Source organism: Balaenoptera physalus (assembly GCF_965194825.1).
Source record: "Balaenoptera physalus genome assembly, chromosome: 19".
Lineage (NCBI taxonomy): Eukaryota > Metazoa > Chordata > Mammalia > Artiodactyla > Balaenopteridae > Balaenoptera > Balaenoptera physalus.
Genome location: NC_138900.1, coordinates 51,131,104 through 51,149,260, shown reverse-complemented (window position 1 = coordinate 51,149,260; position 18,157 = coordinate 51,131,104). Strand labels below are relative to the sequence as shown.

The following is an 18,157-nucleotide window of genomic DNA, read 5'->3' as shown; positions in this document are numbered from 1 at the left end:
TCCCAAACAGAGAGTTAAATTTTAATCTCTGGATAGGTTAAATCAGACCTGAGAACTTAAGGCATGGTTGAGAGTAGGGAAAAGGCACCATACTGATCCAGGGAGATAAGAGAAAGTCTATATCATGAACTATGAGAGGTTTCCCCATCCCCACTTACCTTCCCTCATTTGGGTCCTAGCACACTTAAACATATACAACTGAGGAGAGACTCAGACATAAAAGCCAAATATCAAAACAAAGAGAAAACAAAAGAACTCAATGGATAAGCTGATCCTCAAATTCATAAGGAAATGCAAAGGACCCAGAATAGCCAAAATATCTTGAAGAAGAAAGTCGGAGGCGTCACACTTGCTAATCTCAAAATTTACTACAAAGCCACAGTAATCAAAACTGTGTGGTACTGGTATAAGGAAAGACATATAGAGCAATGGTATAGAACTAAGAGTCCAGATACAAACCTGTTGCAGGAAGGGGGACCCCTTCCAGGGCCCGAGGGAGGGCTCTTGTCTCACACTCAGAAATGAATTGTCCAAGGAGACACACGTGCTGACAAAGCAAGAGACTATTGGGAAGGGGCACCCAGGTGCACAGCAGCAGGGTAAGGGAACCCAGCAGAACTGCTCTGCCACATGGTTCACAGTCTCAGGTTTTATGGTGATGAGGTTAGTTTCCAGGTTATCTCTGGCCAATCACTCTGACTCGGGGTCCTTCCTAGTGGCACACACATCGCTCAGCCAAGATGGATTTCAGTGAAAAGGAAGAATCCTTCTCACTGGAATCCAGAAGGGAGGTTGATAGGACATATGGACTGGAGTCTCCTCTCTCCTTTTGACTGGTTGCTGGTAGCTTGTTAGTTCCGTGTTTCTTACCAGGACCTCCTATTGTAAGATAACTCAGGCAAGTGGTTACTACTGTGCCTGGCCAGGGTGGGCAGTTTCAGTCAGTGGTTCCCTTAACAATCCCACACTGATGTTCAAGTGATTTTAGACACGAGTGCAAGATACAGTAAGTCCCCTACATACAAACGAATTCTGTTCCAAGAGCACGTTCGTAAGTCCAATTTGTTCATAAGTCCAACAAAGTTAGCCTAGGTACCCAACTAACATAATCGGCTACATAGTACTGTACTGTAATAGGTTTATAATACTTGTCACACAAATAATACATAAAAAACAAACAGACACAAAAAATAAAGAAAACATTTTTAATCTTACAGTACAGTAATCTCACAGACACGTGAACTAACTTACATGATTGGACATGCAAACGCACATTTGCATCTTTGAAAGTTCGCAACTTGAAGGTTCATATGTAGGGGACTTACTGTAATTCAATGGGAAAAGAACAATAGTCTTTTCAACACATGGTGCTGGGGCAACTGGATATGCATGTGTAAAGGAAGGAAGTTGGACCCCTCCCTCAAACCTTAGACAAAAATGAACTCAAAATGGATCAAAGACCAAAATATAGGAGCAACTATAGAAGAAACTATTGGTGTAAATCTTCATGACTTTATCTTGTTTTATTTTATTGAAATATAATTAATTCCATGACTTTATATTAAGAGATGGTTTCTTAGATATGATAGGAGAAACACAAACAATGGAAGAAAAACTAGATAAATTCAACTTCATCAAAAATTTAAAATGTCTGTGCTTCAAAGGATACCATCAAGAAAATGAAAAGAGAACCCAAAGAATGAGAGAAAATATTTGCAAATCATGTACTGATAAAAGACTTACATCCAGAATATACAAAGAACTTTTACAACTCAACAATAAAAGACAAATAATCCAACTAAAACAAAAATGGGCAAAAGATCTAAACAGACATTTCTCCAAAGAAGATATATAAATAAACAATAAGCACATGAAAAGATGCTCAAACACCATTAGTCACTAGAGAAATGGAAATTAAAACCACAATGAGATACCACTTCACACAAACCAAAATGGCCAAAATCAAAAAGCATACAATAATAAGCGCAAGCCAGAACTTGGACAAATTGGAATCCTCATACACTGCAGGCAAGAAATGAAAAATGGTGAGCAGCTTTGGAACAGTTTGTTCAAAAAGTTAAACACAGAATTACCATTAAGACCTAGCAATTCAATTTTTAGGTATATACCCAAACGAACTGAAATGTGTCCACACAAAAATTTGTACACAAATGTTCACAGCAGGATTATTTGTAGTAGTTAAAAAGTGGAAACAACCCAAATGTTTATCAACTGATAAATGGATAAACAAAATGTAGTATATCCATAAAGTGGTATATTATTTGGCCATAAAAAGGAATGAAGTACTGTTTCATGCTGCAATATGGATGAACCTTGAAAACATTATGCTAAGTGAAAGAAGCCAGAAAAAAAGACCCAATTATCATATTTCATTTATATGAACTATCTAGAATAGGTAAATCCACATAAACAGTAAGTAGATTAGTGGTTGTCCAGGGCAGAGGGTTGGGGGTCGGAGTGACCGTTAAGGAGTACACGTTTTCTTTTGGGTGATGAAAATATTCTGGAATTGGATAGTGGTGATGGTTGCACAACTCTGTAAAAAATACTAAAATCCACTGAATTGAACATTTCAAAATGGTGAATTTTAAGGTATGTGAATTATATTTCAATTTTTTAACTCATAGTTAAATGTAACCGCGGTCAGAGAAAACCTCAAAACAATTCAGATAGATAAGAGAAAATGTTGCATCCATGAAACAAGAACAGAATGTAATTTTAAAGGAAGAAAGGAGGGGAGAAAGGGAAGTTGGTTGGTTGGTTGATTCAGAGAATAAGAAAATGCTCTTGGAAAGGACAGTTCTCATAGCAGAAACGAAGTTGATAAAGTGAGGACATATTCTAAGAAATAGAACCAAAAGAAAAAGAAGATGGTAGATAGGAGAGAAAAGACTTTTTTTTTTAATTCTTCCTTTTTGTTTTTGTTTTGTTTTTTTGGCCATGCAGCTTGCAGGATCTTAGTTCCCTGACCAGGGATCAAACCTGGGCCCACAGCATTGGAAGCTCGGAGTCCTAACCATTGGACCACCAGGGAATTCCCAAGACTTTTTTAAAATAGTAGATTCGTTTAAAATGGCCAATGTCTGACTTAGTCCAGAAATAGAAAAGAGAAAAAAAAAAAAAGACAGCAAAGAAATGTTACAGATTTTTCTTAAGCTGAAGGATATACATTTCTAGACAGAAAGAACCTGAGTGCCCAGAACAATGAACGAAAAACAAAAACAAAAAAACACACTAAGACAAAACATCGTGAAAGTTCAGAACACGAGAACAAAGAGTATACACGCTTCCAGCCACATTTACAAAGAACAGGAATCAGAATGGCATCAGACTTCACAGTAATACTGGCTGCTACAAGACAATGCAATGCTTCCCATTTCAGATAAAATTATTTCCAATTATTAAATAAAATGATTAATCCCAATTTATAATTAAAATTATTTCCAATCCAGAATTCCACAACCATCAGTCAAGCATGACAGGAAAACAATGATATTTTCAGCTTTGTAAAGTCTCAAAAAAATTGCTTCCAAAGCTCATTTTCTTAGGAAGCTACTGAAAGATACGCTCTAGGGGAGTAAATGAGAAAGTTGGAGGACAGTGTGTATTCACATGGGAGAGGCAAAAGGAATTCCCAGATTAACAATGAAGAGAAATCCCAAGGCATTACTGTCCATGAGCCTAGAGAGCAACCAGTCCAGATGAGAGAGTTCATCAGTATCTCTTTCATCTAAAGACGACATAAGACGTGTCATCTTTAGATGAAAGAAAAAAACTGACAAAATAAATTAGATGAGGCATCTGATTGCACTGAAAGAAGTTATTATTTTAGCTCTATCAGAATGTTTAGGGCTGAGGTAGCGGTAGGTACACAGAAAATTATGCAAATGAAAAAATCAGGAAATACACAACTCTAGTAAAAACAAAAGCTATTATGAGAAAGGAAATGTAATCCTAATACACAGTGTGGCTCAGCTGTGAAAAATATTTATAACCAAAATAGCATGAACAATTTAATCAAAACTTGTGATACGGCTGTAATCAGAAGGTGGCAGTAGAAGAGTACATTTGTGGAAACTGGCCAGAAAGAGAGCTCAGTGTCCATCCTCAGTGGTTAAAAGGCAACAGATAAAACTGACAAGCTAAGAAATGATGGTGTACGGATGCCATTTAGAGAAACAGAAGTCTATACCAGAAAAGAGCTCAAAGAGTTAAAAAGCAATAGATAAAACTGACAAGCTACACTATTTACAACAGCCAAGACATGGAAGCAACCTAAATGTCCATCGATAGATGAATGGATAAAGAAGATGTGGTATATATACACAATGGAATATTACTCAGCCATAAAAAAAACAAAATAATGCCATTTGCAGCAACATGGATGGACCTAGAGATTATCATACTAAATGAAGTAAGTCAAACAGAGAAAGACAAATATCATATGATATCACTTACATATGGAATCTTTTAAAATGATATAGATGAACTTATTTACAAAACAGAAACAGACTCACAGAGATGGAAAACAAACATGGTTACCAAAGGGGAAAGGGCGAGGGCGGAAAGGGATTAAATTAGGAGTTTGGGATTAGCAGATATAAACTACTATATACAAAATAGATAAGCAACAAGGTCCTACTGTATAGCACAGAGAACTATATTCAGTATCTTGTAATAAACTATAATGGAATATATATATGTGTGTGTATATATATATAACTGAATCACTTTGCTGTACACCAGAAACTAATAGAACATTGTAAATCAACTATACTTCAATTAAAAAAAAAAACTAACAAGCTAAGAAATGACGGTATAAGGATGCCATTTAGAGATGCAGAAGTCTATACCAGAAAAGAGCTCAATGAGTTAAAAGTCATTGACTCTACAGAACAAGAACCAAGAACAAAAGGGAGTGAAACAAGGAAGTGCTGTTGCGTTATGAGCCGTGTAATGCTATTGGACTTTCTAAACTAAGTGCGTGTGTTATTTGGGGCATAAATAAAATTTAAATTCAAGAAAGGAAAAAGGGTCTCTCCAAATCAGGTCATAGGATGATGTCCTTATTTAATTTTTACAAGAGCATCCAGTCTACATTTAATTAGTGTAGTGGGTTGAACTGTGGTCCCCAAAAGATATGCCTAGGTGCTTACCCTCTTGGAACCTGTAAATGTGACCTTATTTGGAAATAGATGTAATTATGTTAAAGCTCTCAAGATGAGACCATCCTTTAGGGTGGGCCCAGTGTCCTTATAGGAGACAGAAGAGAGAAGACACAGACGCAGGGAAGAAGGCCATGAAGACTTGGACTGAAGAAATTCCCTGGTGGTCCAGTGGTTAGGACTCGGCACTTTCACTGCCATGGCCCAGATTCAATCACTGGTCAGGGAACTAAGATCCTGCAAGCTGTGCGGCCAAAAAAAAAGAAGACTGGGGCTGAGATTTGAGTCTCACAACCTCAAACCCACAAATGCCTAGAGCCACTACGAGAGGCAAAGCAGGATTTCTCCCCGAGTGCACAGAGGGATCTCAGCTCTGCTGACACAGTTGACACTTTGATTTCAGACTTGTGGCCTCCAGAACGATACAGGAACAAATTTCGGTTGTTTTAAACCACCAAGTTTATGATAATTTGTTACACACAGGAGGAATTGGAAATTAACAAGATTAAGGACAAAGGCTTTTAGAAGATGTGGATTTCATGACAGCAAGCTGAAACTGGAAAGCCTCTTCCAACAACACATCCTTGGGGCACTTGACTTCCATATCCACCTGGACCCAGGCCCCACTACAACCTCCCTTAAGAAATAACCCCTGCAGGGATTTCCCTGGTGGTCCGGGGGGGTAAGACTCCGTGCTCCCAATGCAGGGGGCCTGGGTTCGATCCCTGGTCAGGCAACTAGATCCCACACGCATGCCGCAACTAAGAGCCCATATGCAACTAAGAAGTCCACATGCTGCAACTAAAAGATCCCTCATGCCACAATGAAGATCCTGCATGCCGCAACTAAGACCCGGCACAGCCAACCAGTCAATAAAATAAATCTTTAAAAAAAAAGAAAGAAAGAACCCCTGCAGTCACAGGGGGCTGTGGTCTTGCTGAAATTGTCATCTGTTTCTTAACTGTGACTCCAGATACAAACCAGAATCCTAAATGTATCATTGTTTTATTTCATTACTTTTTAAAAAAACGAGTATTTTTCACACTCTACTCAGAACAATTTGTTGATGCCATTACTAACACCACCACAACTGATCAGCCTTTGAGAATTTGAGAAGAGTCTGTTTTAATGACAAGTGACAGAATGAAGCAAGAAGCGCCACAAGAGAAGAGTAAAAGGCAGCTTCTCTCTGGTCTTCACATGAAAGCTTTACCATCTTCCTCCTCCTCTTCACCTCTCTTTCCTTTTCTACTTTGCTAGGCCCTTCATTCTCTCTGATTTCTTCCTTTTTCCTATGACACAGGCATGCCCCAGGCCCTGCATGGGTACCAGAAGGGTAGCTGCCCTCAGCTCAGAGTTAGACTATGGTACAACCTCAACTACCAGCTGCCGGGGGCTTATCAGCTTTGCCCCAAAAGGAAGAAACAGTGCCCTTACACCTTTACTTTTAAACAAGAAAAAAAAAAAAACCAAAACTTTCTTTGCCTGTAATCCACTGGCTGTTAGAAGAAACTATTCTCTAGGGTAGTAATTCTTGAGTCCTTCTCATTAGCGAAATCAAGCATCTCAAGGGTCCACCTACTGGTTCGGTGTTCCCAGAGGCATCCAGAAAGACAACAAAGATCTATCATAGTCCTCTTTGGTTAAAATACTTGAAATGCCTGAGATCAAAAAGGCAGGGAGATTACTTTTCAACATATTCAACTGGGAATAATAGAGGAAGCTGAATAACATGTGGCACCCAGAAAATAAGGAGCTGCTGTCACCTGCATCAAAATATTGACTTGACCTGGACAGAACAAACAGGAGAGGATGCATGGTTGATTCTTTTTTATTTTTTATTTTTGTTGAAATATAATTAACACACTGTAAGGTCACCCTTTTAAAGCATACAATTTGGTGGGCTTTAGTATATTCACAGAGTTGTACAACCATCACCACTATCAGATTCCGGAACATTTTCATCACCCCAGAAGAAACCTCATACCCATTAAAAGTCACTCCTCATTCCTCTTGGCTCCCCAGCCCCTAACCACTAATCTACTCTCTGTCACTATGGATCTGCCTATTCTGGACATGTCAAGTAATTGGAATCATACAGTATGTAGTCTTTTGCATCTGGCTTCTTTCATTAGCATAATGTTTTCAACGTTCACCCACACTGTAGCATGTATCAGTATTTCATTCCTTTTTCTAGCTGAATAATATTCCAGGGACTTCCCTTGTGGTCCAGTGGGTAAGTCTCTGCTCCCAATGTAGGGGGCCCGGGTTTGATCCCTGGTCAGGGAACTAGATCCCACATGCATGCTGCAACTAAAAGATCCTGTGTGCCGCAACTAAGACCCGGTGCAGTCAAAATAAATAAATAAATAAATATTTTTTTTAAAAATAATAATAATATTCCATTTGTAAGGATAGACCACATTTTGTTCATCCATTCATCAGTCAATGGACAACTCAACATTTGTCTTATTAGGACGGGTTGATTCTTTTCTGTTGTTGTTGGCTGAGCCATGTGGCTCTCAGGATCTTAGTTCCCCGAGCAGGGACTGAACCCAGGCCACGACAGTGAAAGTGCAAAGTCCTAACCACTGGACCGCCAGGGAATTTCCAGTATGGGTTGATTCTTGAAGCCAGGGGACTATAACGGTCAAGGGCACCTTCAGCAAGAGGGCAGCCAGCCTTCTGACTGCACCTCTTCCAGACCCCTTTGATTCACCCCATCCAGTCCTGAGCCACGGTCAGTCTTTCAACAGATGCTCACAGACCCCACCCTCTGCCAGGCCCTGGAAATACAAAGCAGAATGCCACGGGGCCCCTGCCCTCTGGGAGCTCAGATATCTTACTCTAAGAGTCCCCCATTAAATAAATCCTCGAAGAGCTTCTGGCAGGAGAAAGCAAACACATGTCAGATTTAGCAAGTGACAGTTCTTACAATATCTGAAGTACCTGATTATTCTTATCACCCAACTTCGGCAAGAACCTTTCAGACCAGTAAATCTTTTGGAAACAAATAGGCTTCACCAGTCACTAGCCATTGAGTGGCACTACCTTATAAGATTATCGTAGGGAATAAATGAGTTCAGGTAAAGCAGCCAGCAAATACTAAGTGCTCTTCAAGTATTAACTACAAGCTAAACTTGTTCTTCTTTATGTTGAAATTCTAGGCTCTGAGATTCCTGAAATTCTTGACCCAGCTTTGAGTCAAGAAGTCACTGAACACTGATCTTGAGACGAAAGAACCTGTGTAGCAGATGAGGCAGGGAAGAGCAAAAACGACTCACCAGCACCAAGATTTTATTTCTAATTAGGCCACTGTGGAAACAGGCAGTGCTTCTTATTTATAAGTACAGATCTGCCCTGTATCCACTTCTTGAAAGATGTGGATGAGAAGGGTCTGTTCAAAAGATTCTTCCTTCCCTCCACCCTCTCATGCTTTTCCAACACTAATGCTTCTTTCTCCGCCTCTTTCCTCTGTTCAGCATTGAGTTACCTTCCATTCCCCGAAGGCCCATATTGAAAAACAATCAAACAGAACTGAACTTGGCCAAATGCCACCTGTACAAAGATCAAGCACATAAGAAGAGAGGGAGGGAGGGACATGGGAAGTCACAGCATTGGAAGCGCAGTGGAATTATAAGCTAGTAATAAAAGAGACTGGGGAGTTCTCTGGTGGCCTAGAGGTTAGGATTCTAGGCTTTCACTGCCATGGCCCGGGTTCAATCCCTGGCTGGGGAAGTGAGGTCCCACTAACCACACGGCACAGCCAGAAAAAAAAGAAAAGAGAGAGAGAGACTGGAAAAAAGAAAAGAGAGAGAGAGACTGGAAAGCAGTTCTAAGGACAAAACAGGAAGCAAAAGGCATGGGTGACACAGAGAGAAAGAGGACCTGCCCTAGGTCAGGGCTGCCAAGTCTTGATATTCGGCATATTCCTAGAAATGGTGATTAACACTTGACTGAAAGCACTGAATGTTTGTTTTCAAGCTGCTGGGGGTGAGGCAGGAACAGGGGACTACAACCTTCTCAAAAAGATTCAGTTGGTTCTTTTTAAGAGAAACAAGATCTTCCCTTTTGTCCCTACCTCTCAGAAATTCCAGAGTCTATATAATAGTCTGAAGCAACCCAAAGTCACTCACTGACTTGATTCCAGTGGAAGGTGATGTTCATGCATCCACTACTGCATATCTTAGTGACAGAAGCATCAGATCTGGGCTCAGAAGACTAAGATTCAAATGCCAGCTCCTCCATCTCTTGGCTACACGACCTCATGTGCTGGTCACTTCACCACAGTGAGGTTGTTTGTTTTAAATCTATAAAACAGCAGGATGCCTGGCAACAACATACATTCAATACATGTTAGGTAGAACCAATATTTTAAACATTAAAAAGCCATTACCCATCCTTCCAAGCTGTCTCTTTCCCATCCTTCTTGGAGGTCTCTAAATTGGTTGCCAACCCAGAAAGTCTGACTAATTCCAGAAACTGGGACTTAAATTGATTTCAGCGGCACTACAAAGATGCACGCTTGGAAAAGTAGCCTCCTTAGGAAGAAAAGAGACCCATTAGCTTGTGGTTTTCAAAACGGTCTTTAAATGAAAAGTGAAAAGGAGAGAAAACTAAGTTCACCAAGATATAATGCAATGCTTTGCTATACTTAAAATACCTACTAGTATAATAGTATAAACTGCAATTTTTGTCTCAAAATTGAACTTCTAGCACTCCTCTTGGCTATGTATCCACATTACGCCCTAAGTGACCTCCCTCAGTCTCTTAGCTCTAAATACCATCTTCGTGCTAACTGCTTCCACATGTACACCCCCAGCCCAGCCCGGCTCCAGACTTCCCTATCTAACTGCCCATGACACCTTCACTTGTTTTTCTACTGGGCATTTTACAATCAGTGTGAAAGAAATTCAGCCCCAGCCCTGTTCCTCCTAGTCTTCCCATTTCAGTTAATGGCAATTCCATTCTTCCAGGTGTTCACGCCAAAGATTGCAGGGTTGCCATGACTCCTTTCTTCCTCTCACATCCCACCTCCACACACCCTGTTGGCTGTACTTCAAAATATACCCAGGGCCCGACCGCTGCTGGCCACCTCCATCACTACCACCCAGGCCATCCTTCACCTGGATCACAGCAGGAGCCTCTAAACTTGTCTCCCTGCTTCTACTCCTCACTCCTCTTTGCTTTCTCCACAAGGCAACCAGAGTAAGCCTGTTAAAAGGCAGGATGAAACGCTCAAAACCCTCCAATGGCCCAGCTCACTCTGAGGGAAAATCAACATCCCCACGAGAGCCTTCAAGGCCCCCACGACCTGCCCATCTCTCCCTTACCCCCAACGCCTCTCTGACCTCATCCTCTCCATCCCCCCTTAACCACCCCCTCCAACCACCCCCTCCGGCCACACCGGCCTCCAGGCAGGTCCACCAACCTGCCAGGGGTGGCCCTTCCTTCGGGCTTTTGAGCTTGCTCTTTCCTCTGCCTGGACCACTGTGTCCCCATTTAGCCACATGGCTCATTTTCTCACCTCCTTCAAATCTTTGCTCAACCGTCACCTTCTCAGGAAGACTTTCTAAGGACCCTCTTCAAAACCGCAATGCCAGCCAACAACCCACATCCTGCCTCCCTCCTTTATTACAATGTAATGTGCATTTTACTTGGTTATTTTGTTTATTGTGCCTTTCCCCACTAAAATTTAAGATCCGCAAGGGCAGGGGTTTTTGCCTTCCTTGTGTACTATAGTCCTGGCGTTCATAATAGCACTGTCCAATATAATTTTTAATTTCCTAGGAAACATTTTAAAAACTAAATAGGGGACCTCCCTGGTGGCACAGTGGTTAAGAATCCGCCTGCCAATGCAGGGGACACTGGTTCAAGCCCTGGTCCGGGAAGATCTCACATGCCGCGGAGCAACTAAGCCCATGCGCCACAACTACTGAGCCTGCGCTCTACAGCCTGTGAGCCACAACTACCGAGCCCGCGTGCCGCAGCTACTGAAGCCCACGTGCCTAGAGCCCGTGCTCCGCGACAAGCCACCACAATGAGAAGCCTGCGCACCGCAATGAAAAGTAGCCCCCGCTCGCTGCAACTAGAGAAAGACCATGCGCAGCAACAAAGACCCAACGCAACCTAAAATAAATAAATAAATAAATTTAAAATAGGTACAGCTTTAAAAAACATTTTTTTATTAAAAAAATAAATAAAAACTACAAAGAAACAGAGGAAATTTCAATTCTATTGTATTTAACCCAATAAACTTTAAATGTTATGATTTATAGCATATATTTATATTATATTTATCATTTATTATATTTTTAAAAATCAATGAGATAGTTTACCTTTTTTTTTTCATATTAAGTCTTCAAAAATCTGGTGTGTATTTTATACTCATAGCCTACCCCCAGTGTTCAACACTGGAAAGTGACCACCATACTGGACAATGCAACTCCAGAACAATGCCTGGCACAGAGTAGGTATTTATAAATATTCATTGAATGAAAAAATGTTTTCCCAGGAAGAGGCAGCTATGATATAGCACAGGATTTTCTAAACTTCAGTTACACTCCATATTCACAATTTTTGCTGTAACCTGTACTATTTTTCCCTTAAAATGTCATACTTTGTCCACTTGAAAAAATATTTTAAAATAAAACTTTATGTTGCCTCTATAAATGGAAAAGAATGGGTCTAAGGATAAAATGCCTGGGCGTGAGTCCCTACTCAGTCACTCACTACTTCCAGACTCTAAAGCAAGGACTTCACTAAGCCTCAGTTTCTTCATCTGCAGAATAGGGACAATTCCAACCTTCACAGGATCATGGTGAAGATTAAATGAGATGCTGTCATAAGCTCTTTACAACTGGGAAAGTAGTCATTAAATAAAGGAGACCGAGAAGCCAACCCAAGCCTTTTCCTCATGCCTGTCATTTTCACATGGACCAATAACAGAAAATGGCAAGCTTGTCTGACAAGAGAAGAGCTAGGACTCAGGTTCAAATCTCTTGTCCTCCACTTACAGGTCTGTGACCTTTAGAAATTCATTTATTCACCAAACACCAAGTGCCCACAACATGACAGGCACTAGGCTAGGAGCCAAATAAGTCAAATAAGATATGAACCCTGCCCTTGAGGAATTTGCAGTCCAGCAGGGAGAAAGAGACCAGCAGACAAGAAAAAGCAAACAACTGTCAAAAAATCAAGTCATCTCTCTTAGGTCTGTTTGTTCACTGTGAAATGGGAATAACACCTTCCCAATCTAACTCACAGAGCTGCCACAAAAATCAATTTTTAAATGTTTGTCAAGTACTCCAAAAACCTGAACTCATTATACATTAGCAAAGTACTTTTCTTTTTCCTACTTGTAACCCAAAACAACTCCGGCTCCTGTAAATGTCCAGTTTGAACTTTCACTCCAATTGTACCACATCTGTGAAATTCATTCCACTTTTGCAAATGTTAGTAAACACAAGGAAAAAGAGGATAAACAGCTTTAGCACAGGTATTAAATCTCAAAATTATGATCCAGGTCACAGTTCTAAGGAACAAAACACAGACCTCTCAGTCAGCTACCTAGTTACAGTTTGTCAAGATAAGCAGTCACATGGTAAAGGAAACTGAATAATTTAAACTGAAGAAAGAGGAAAACTCATGAAGCAGGGTAGGTAGACAGTGTCCAAGGTTACAGCAGTCTCTGCATTGGTGAGGTAATGCTGGGATTAGGTCGTGCTCAACATGGTAGGCTAAAAGCCATTTTATGGCCAGAGCAAAGTGCCCACACTCTTTTTTTTAAGCCTAGAAGTTGATCTGATCTGAGAAAATCTCAAAGAAAGATGATCCCAAGGGCTAGGTTCCCAAGAAGTGGAAACCCTACCCAAGCAGGAGTAAGTGGGTGTGACGAAAGCAAGATGATCAAGATTCTGTGATCCTTCCTGAAGTTTAAAAACTGAATGGGACCAAAATCAAAGTCTCGGGTACCAATCATTTACAAAGAGGAAGGAAGGAAAAGACTCTCAGGTGCGGTTCCGGCTGCATCTTCATACTGATTTCTCCTTCTTTCCCTCCATGTCACTCGCCCAATCTCAGGCGACCCATTCCAACTCAGCCCCAAGTCGCCCCTTCCCCCTGTTCCGATCCCTGCACAAAGGTCACTCCTCTTCATCCCTGGCACCTAAGATGCTTTCCCCTTCCGGGAGGACTTGCTAGCCGCCGCACCCATGACTGCCTTCGCGCCCACCTCGGAGCAGCCCCCGCGCACGACCCGCGGCGAGCCCACCCCTCTCGGGCGGGAACCGGGACACCCCTCCTCGGAGGCCGGAACCGCCGCGCCAGGCCCCTCCCACAGGAAGCCGCCGCCCCCCAGCGCCCTGGCCGCGCCTCCCCCGGCCCACCCCGCGCCGCCCGCCACTCCCGGACCTCCCCGCGCCCCCGCCCGGCCGCCGCGCCCCCAGAGCCGGTGCTCGCTACCTGCTGCGGCCACAGAAGCGTCGCCCAACTCCTCTCCCACTTCCGCCTTCCACCGCCCGCACTCGGGCCAGGTCACGTGACCACGGGCGGTCACCTGACCCGGAAGAGGCTGGCCGGACCGCAGGTGTATGCAACCTAGGCCAGGCCTGAGAACCTCTGGCCAGAAGGCCTTCTTACCCTCTGTATGTTTAAAAGTGGGAGGGTTTTCCTCTCGCTAGATGGTCCCGGAGCAATCAAATAAATTGAGGGCTCGCTGAGTGCCAGGCGCTTTATATACTCCTCCCATCAACGCTGAGGGCGGGCCTGTCTTAGCCCCATTTTACAAGTGAGAGGAGGCGTTCAATCAAGTCAGCAGATATTTATTGAACTCAGGGTTACCATATAAAATACAGGACGCCCAGTTAAATTTGAATTCTAGATAAACAACCATTAATACGTAGGTGTGCCCCAAATACTGCCTGGTACAGTACATGTTTATACTAAAAAACTACTTGTTGTTGATACTCATATTTAATTAGTCATCTTGTGTTTTAATTTGCTGTATCTGACGACCCAAAGCCTACTATGTGCCAGGCACGGTTCTAGGCTCTAGAAACACAAAAGTGGCTTTTGTGGAGCATCCGTTCTTGTGACATAAAACAAAGGCAGAAAGGCTCCAAAACTCCTGCTGGGGGTCCACAAAGTGCCCCACCACACCAAACTAACCCCCATTTCCTTAGTATACAGAGTAGACAGACCTTTATGAACTAGAAAAAACATTTTAAATCAATATTCTTTACTGATGGTTGAGAACTTCAGCTTTGACAAGTTGAATGAAGGCTCAATTTTTCACTTTTAATCACCATTAACTAAAATTAATACTAATCACCTAATTAGCTCTAAGCACTGTGCACTAATTATTCTGTTATTTTTGGGTCTTCCAGTTTGGATGGATCCTGTTATGCGTACAAATGAAACTGGTCGAGCATTTAGTCTCTATTTTGCCATTCTAAATCCATCCAGGAGATGGCCTTTCAAGGAGCTACAGCCCTCTCTTAACACCTTAATTCCTATCTAAAAAACTATTAAAATTTCTCTAGTAACATTGATGGGAGTTGTACAAATTCTCTTCTAGGGGAATTAGGGAAGGCCTCTTTGATTGGTGGCATTTGAGTAGGTGTTGACCAAAAGGAAAAAAGGGACTAGGCAAGGCAGGCTCTCACTGTGCATTAAAGAAGTAAAAGCTAAATATATACCTGGACTTATAAAGGCCCTAGGTGATACCTCCCACCCCTCCCCTTTGTTTCATCTCATCTCCAACTACTCTTTCACTCAGTACCCTGCTTCAGCCACTCTGGCCTGAGGGCCTTTGGACTGGCTTTTCCCTCTTCCTAGAAAGCTCTTTCCCCAGGTAGTCAGTTGGCTCACCCCCTCATCTCTTTCAGATGTTTGCTTAACTGTCCCTTTCAGTGAAGCCTTTCCTGATCACCCTATTTAAAATTGCAACTCATCTCTTCCTTCCCCTCCTACCAGCCCCTTCCTGCTTTATTTTTTCTCTCCATATTTCCTCAACTTAGCACTATCTGACTTTCATATGAATATGTGTGTATGTATGTGTGTGTGTGTGTATATATATATATATATATATATATATATATATATACATACATACATATAAAGTCTGTTTCCCACTATAAAAATTATGAAGACAGGAGCTATAACCCAGCTCTCAAAGCAGTGCCTGGCTCATAGGAGGCCTCTTTAAACAATCTGTTGAATGAATAGACTTCATCAACATTTATTGAGCACTGAACTCATTGCTGTAGGTCCTACAATATAGGAGATTTTTTTTTAAGACACATAAAAAATCTGAAATATGTCATCATAAAAGTGCCCTGCAGGGGCTTCCCTGGTGGCGCAGTGGTTGAGAATCTGCCTGCCAATGCAGGGGACACGGGTTCGAGCCCTGGTCTGGGAAGATCCCACATGCTGTGGAGCAACTGGGCCTGTGAGCCACAATTACTGAGCCTGCGCGTCTGGAGCCTGCACTCCGCAAAAAGAGAGGCCGCGATAGTGAGAGGCCCGTGCACCGCGATGAAGAGTGGCCCCCGCTTGCCACAACTAGAGAAAGCCCTCGCACAGAAACGAAGACCCAACACAGCCATAAATAAATAAATAAATAAAAATTTTTAAATTTATTTAAAAAAAAGTGCCCTGCAAAAGTTAAAAAGTAGGGCTTCCCTGGTGGCGCAGTGCTTGAGAGTCTGCCTGCCAATGCAGGGGACACGGGTTCGAGCCCTAGTCTGGGAGGATCCCGCGTGCCGCAGAGCAGCTAGGCCCGTGAGCCACAATTACTGAGCCTGCGCGTCTGGAGCCTGTGCTCCGCAGCAGGAGAGGCCGCGATGGTGAGAGGCCTGCGCACCGCGATGAAGAGTGGTCCCCACTTGCCACAACTGGAGAAAGCCCTCGCACAGAAACGAAGACCCAACACAGCCATAAATTAAAAAAAAATAAATAAATAAATAAAAAATTCTTTTAAAAAGTTAAAAAGTAAATTGAAATGTTCATTTAAGGAGAAAGACCCCTAAAACACAGTCCCTGATTTCCAACCTACTTAAAGAAGACACACAATTAACTACAATGCAAAGCAGAAGTAATAACTGCTTATTGAGTGATAGAATCAAAATGTCTTAAGTATGGTGAGAAAGAAGGGTTCAAATCCGTCCTTGGAGAAAAATCTGATTTGGGTAATGAGGACCAGTTTACAAAGGAAACAATGGAGCTGCTTCTTGGAGACTAAGTAAGCAGGGATTGGCCAGCAGAGTTTTCAGGCAGAAGAGAAAACAAGGGCAAAGGCAGAGACAAGGAAGTCCAGGACACTCCCAGAAAAGTCTAGAGGAATTCTAGGGATACTTACTGATTGCATGTAGTTTTTCTCTCCCCTACCCCACTGTTTCAAGTTTTTATCTCCCCTACCCCACTGTTAAGCATATAGTTTCATAGCTTGTACATTTTCCAGTCCTGGAAGTGAAGTCAGCTCTTCACTGGCACACAAGCAAGACGTTTCTCTTTCATAAAGGGCCTCACATGTAAAAGTTGTCATTACCTCCAGATAAGTTATACATGGAGTTCTTCTACATATGTTTGAAAGTGTTAATTTGTTAAGGTAAACTGTTTCAAGTGACCATAATTTCATAACAATGTTTTAGATTTCTTCACTTTTTAAAAAACAAGGAGCTTCAAAAAATTGAAGTGTTTCAGGGTTCACTTCACTTCTGAGAGAACCTGTCCCCAGACACCCTGTGCTACCACAGGCACTACCCTCAACTCCCTGAACACTCCCTTTGGACTTTCATACCTCAATGCCTTTGCCCTACTCATCCTTCAAGATTTGGCTCCAAGGTCATAAACTCGAAGGTGCCCCTAGACACTATACAAAATATCACTTTGTTCATAACTGTTATATCACCCAAATTGTGGTGGTATAAATTAGCTCTCAGTACTTATTTGTTCACTAAATAAGAGTCCTTCTGGGCTTCCCTGGTGGTGCAGTGGTTGAGAATCTGCCTGCCAATGCAGGGGACACGGGTTCGAGCCCTGATCTGGGAAGATTCCACATGCCGCAGAGCAACTAGGCCCGTGAGCCACAATTACTGAGCCTGCGCGTCTGGAGCCTGTGCTCCGCAACAAGAGAGGCCGCGATAGTGAGAGGCCTGCGCACCGCGATGAAGAGTGGTCCCCACTTGCCACAACTAGAGAAAGCCCTCGCACAGAAACGAAGACCCAACACAGCCATAAATAAATAAAAAATAAATAAATAAATAAAAATTAAAAAAAAAAAAAAAAGAGTCCTTCTAAGGCTTCAGTGGACTTGAAGACTAGCGAGCCTTACAGGGAAACAGAAAAGGGATTGAAGTATTACAAAAAATGACAAAAACTACAAAATGTCAAGAAACCTTTTATAGTAACAAGTATTTTTAATATTTACTAGAAAGTGAATGGCTCAGAGCCTGATCTTTCTTTCCCTGGCTGTTCCCCTAAATCAGTGGTTCTCAAGTGTGGCCCCAGGTGAGCAGCATCAGCATCATCTGGAACTTATTAAAAATGCAGATTCTCCCGCCCTGCCCAGACCTACTGAATCAGAAACTGAGGATGAACCCCAGCTATCTAGTTTTCCAAGCTCTCCAGGTGATCCTATTTCACAGTCAAGTTTGAGAACACTGATCTAGATCATTCTTCACCCTAGTGTCTACAGAATTATTGCCGACTTCAATAAACCTCTTTTATTGTGGAGTCTAGTTTCTATATACTCCCTCCCTTTTTAGGCAACAGGAGCAATTGAGGAAGAACTTAGAGATAGGAATATTAGTGTTGAGTGGATTATATTTTCTAGGCTTGAAATAAAAACTTGATTAGAGTAATGAGAATGAATGGAGAGGAGACCCAGGCACCTCAAAACAATTCAGAAGTGACATCAGTAAAGTTTAGCAAGAGGAGTATGGGTTGAGACTGGGAATAAGGATGACTCA

General features: G+C 42.1%; 1 protein-coding gene across 1 annotated transcript in view; it reads right to left on the bottom strand.

Annotated features, from left to right (window-relative positions):
* The window catches only part of WWP2 (WW domain containing E3 ubiquitin protein ligase 2), a 148,304-nt gene extending 134,520 nt beyond the window's left edge, over positions 1-13,784 (bottom strand). Inside the window, exon 1 of the mRNA XM_082436155.1 lies at positions 13,650-13,784. The gene's annotated coding sequence lies outside the window, so the exon portion shown is untranslated. The remainder of the gene's footprint in view (positions 1-13,649) is intronic.
* Positions 13,785-18,157: the final 4,373 nt, after the last annotated feature.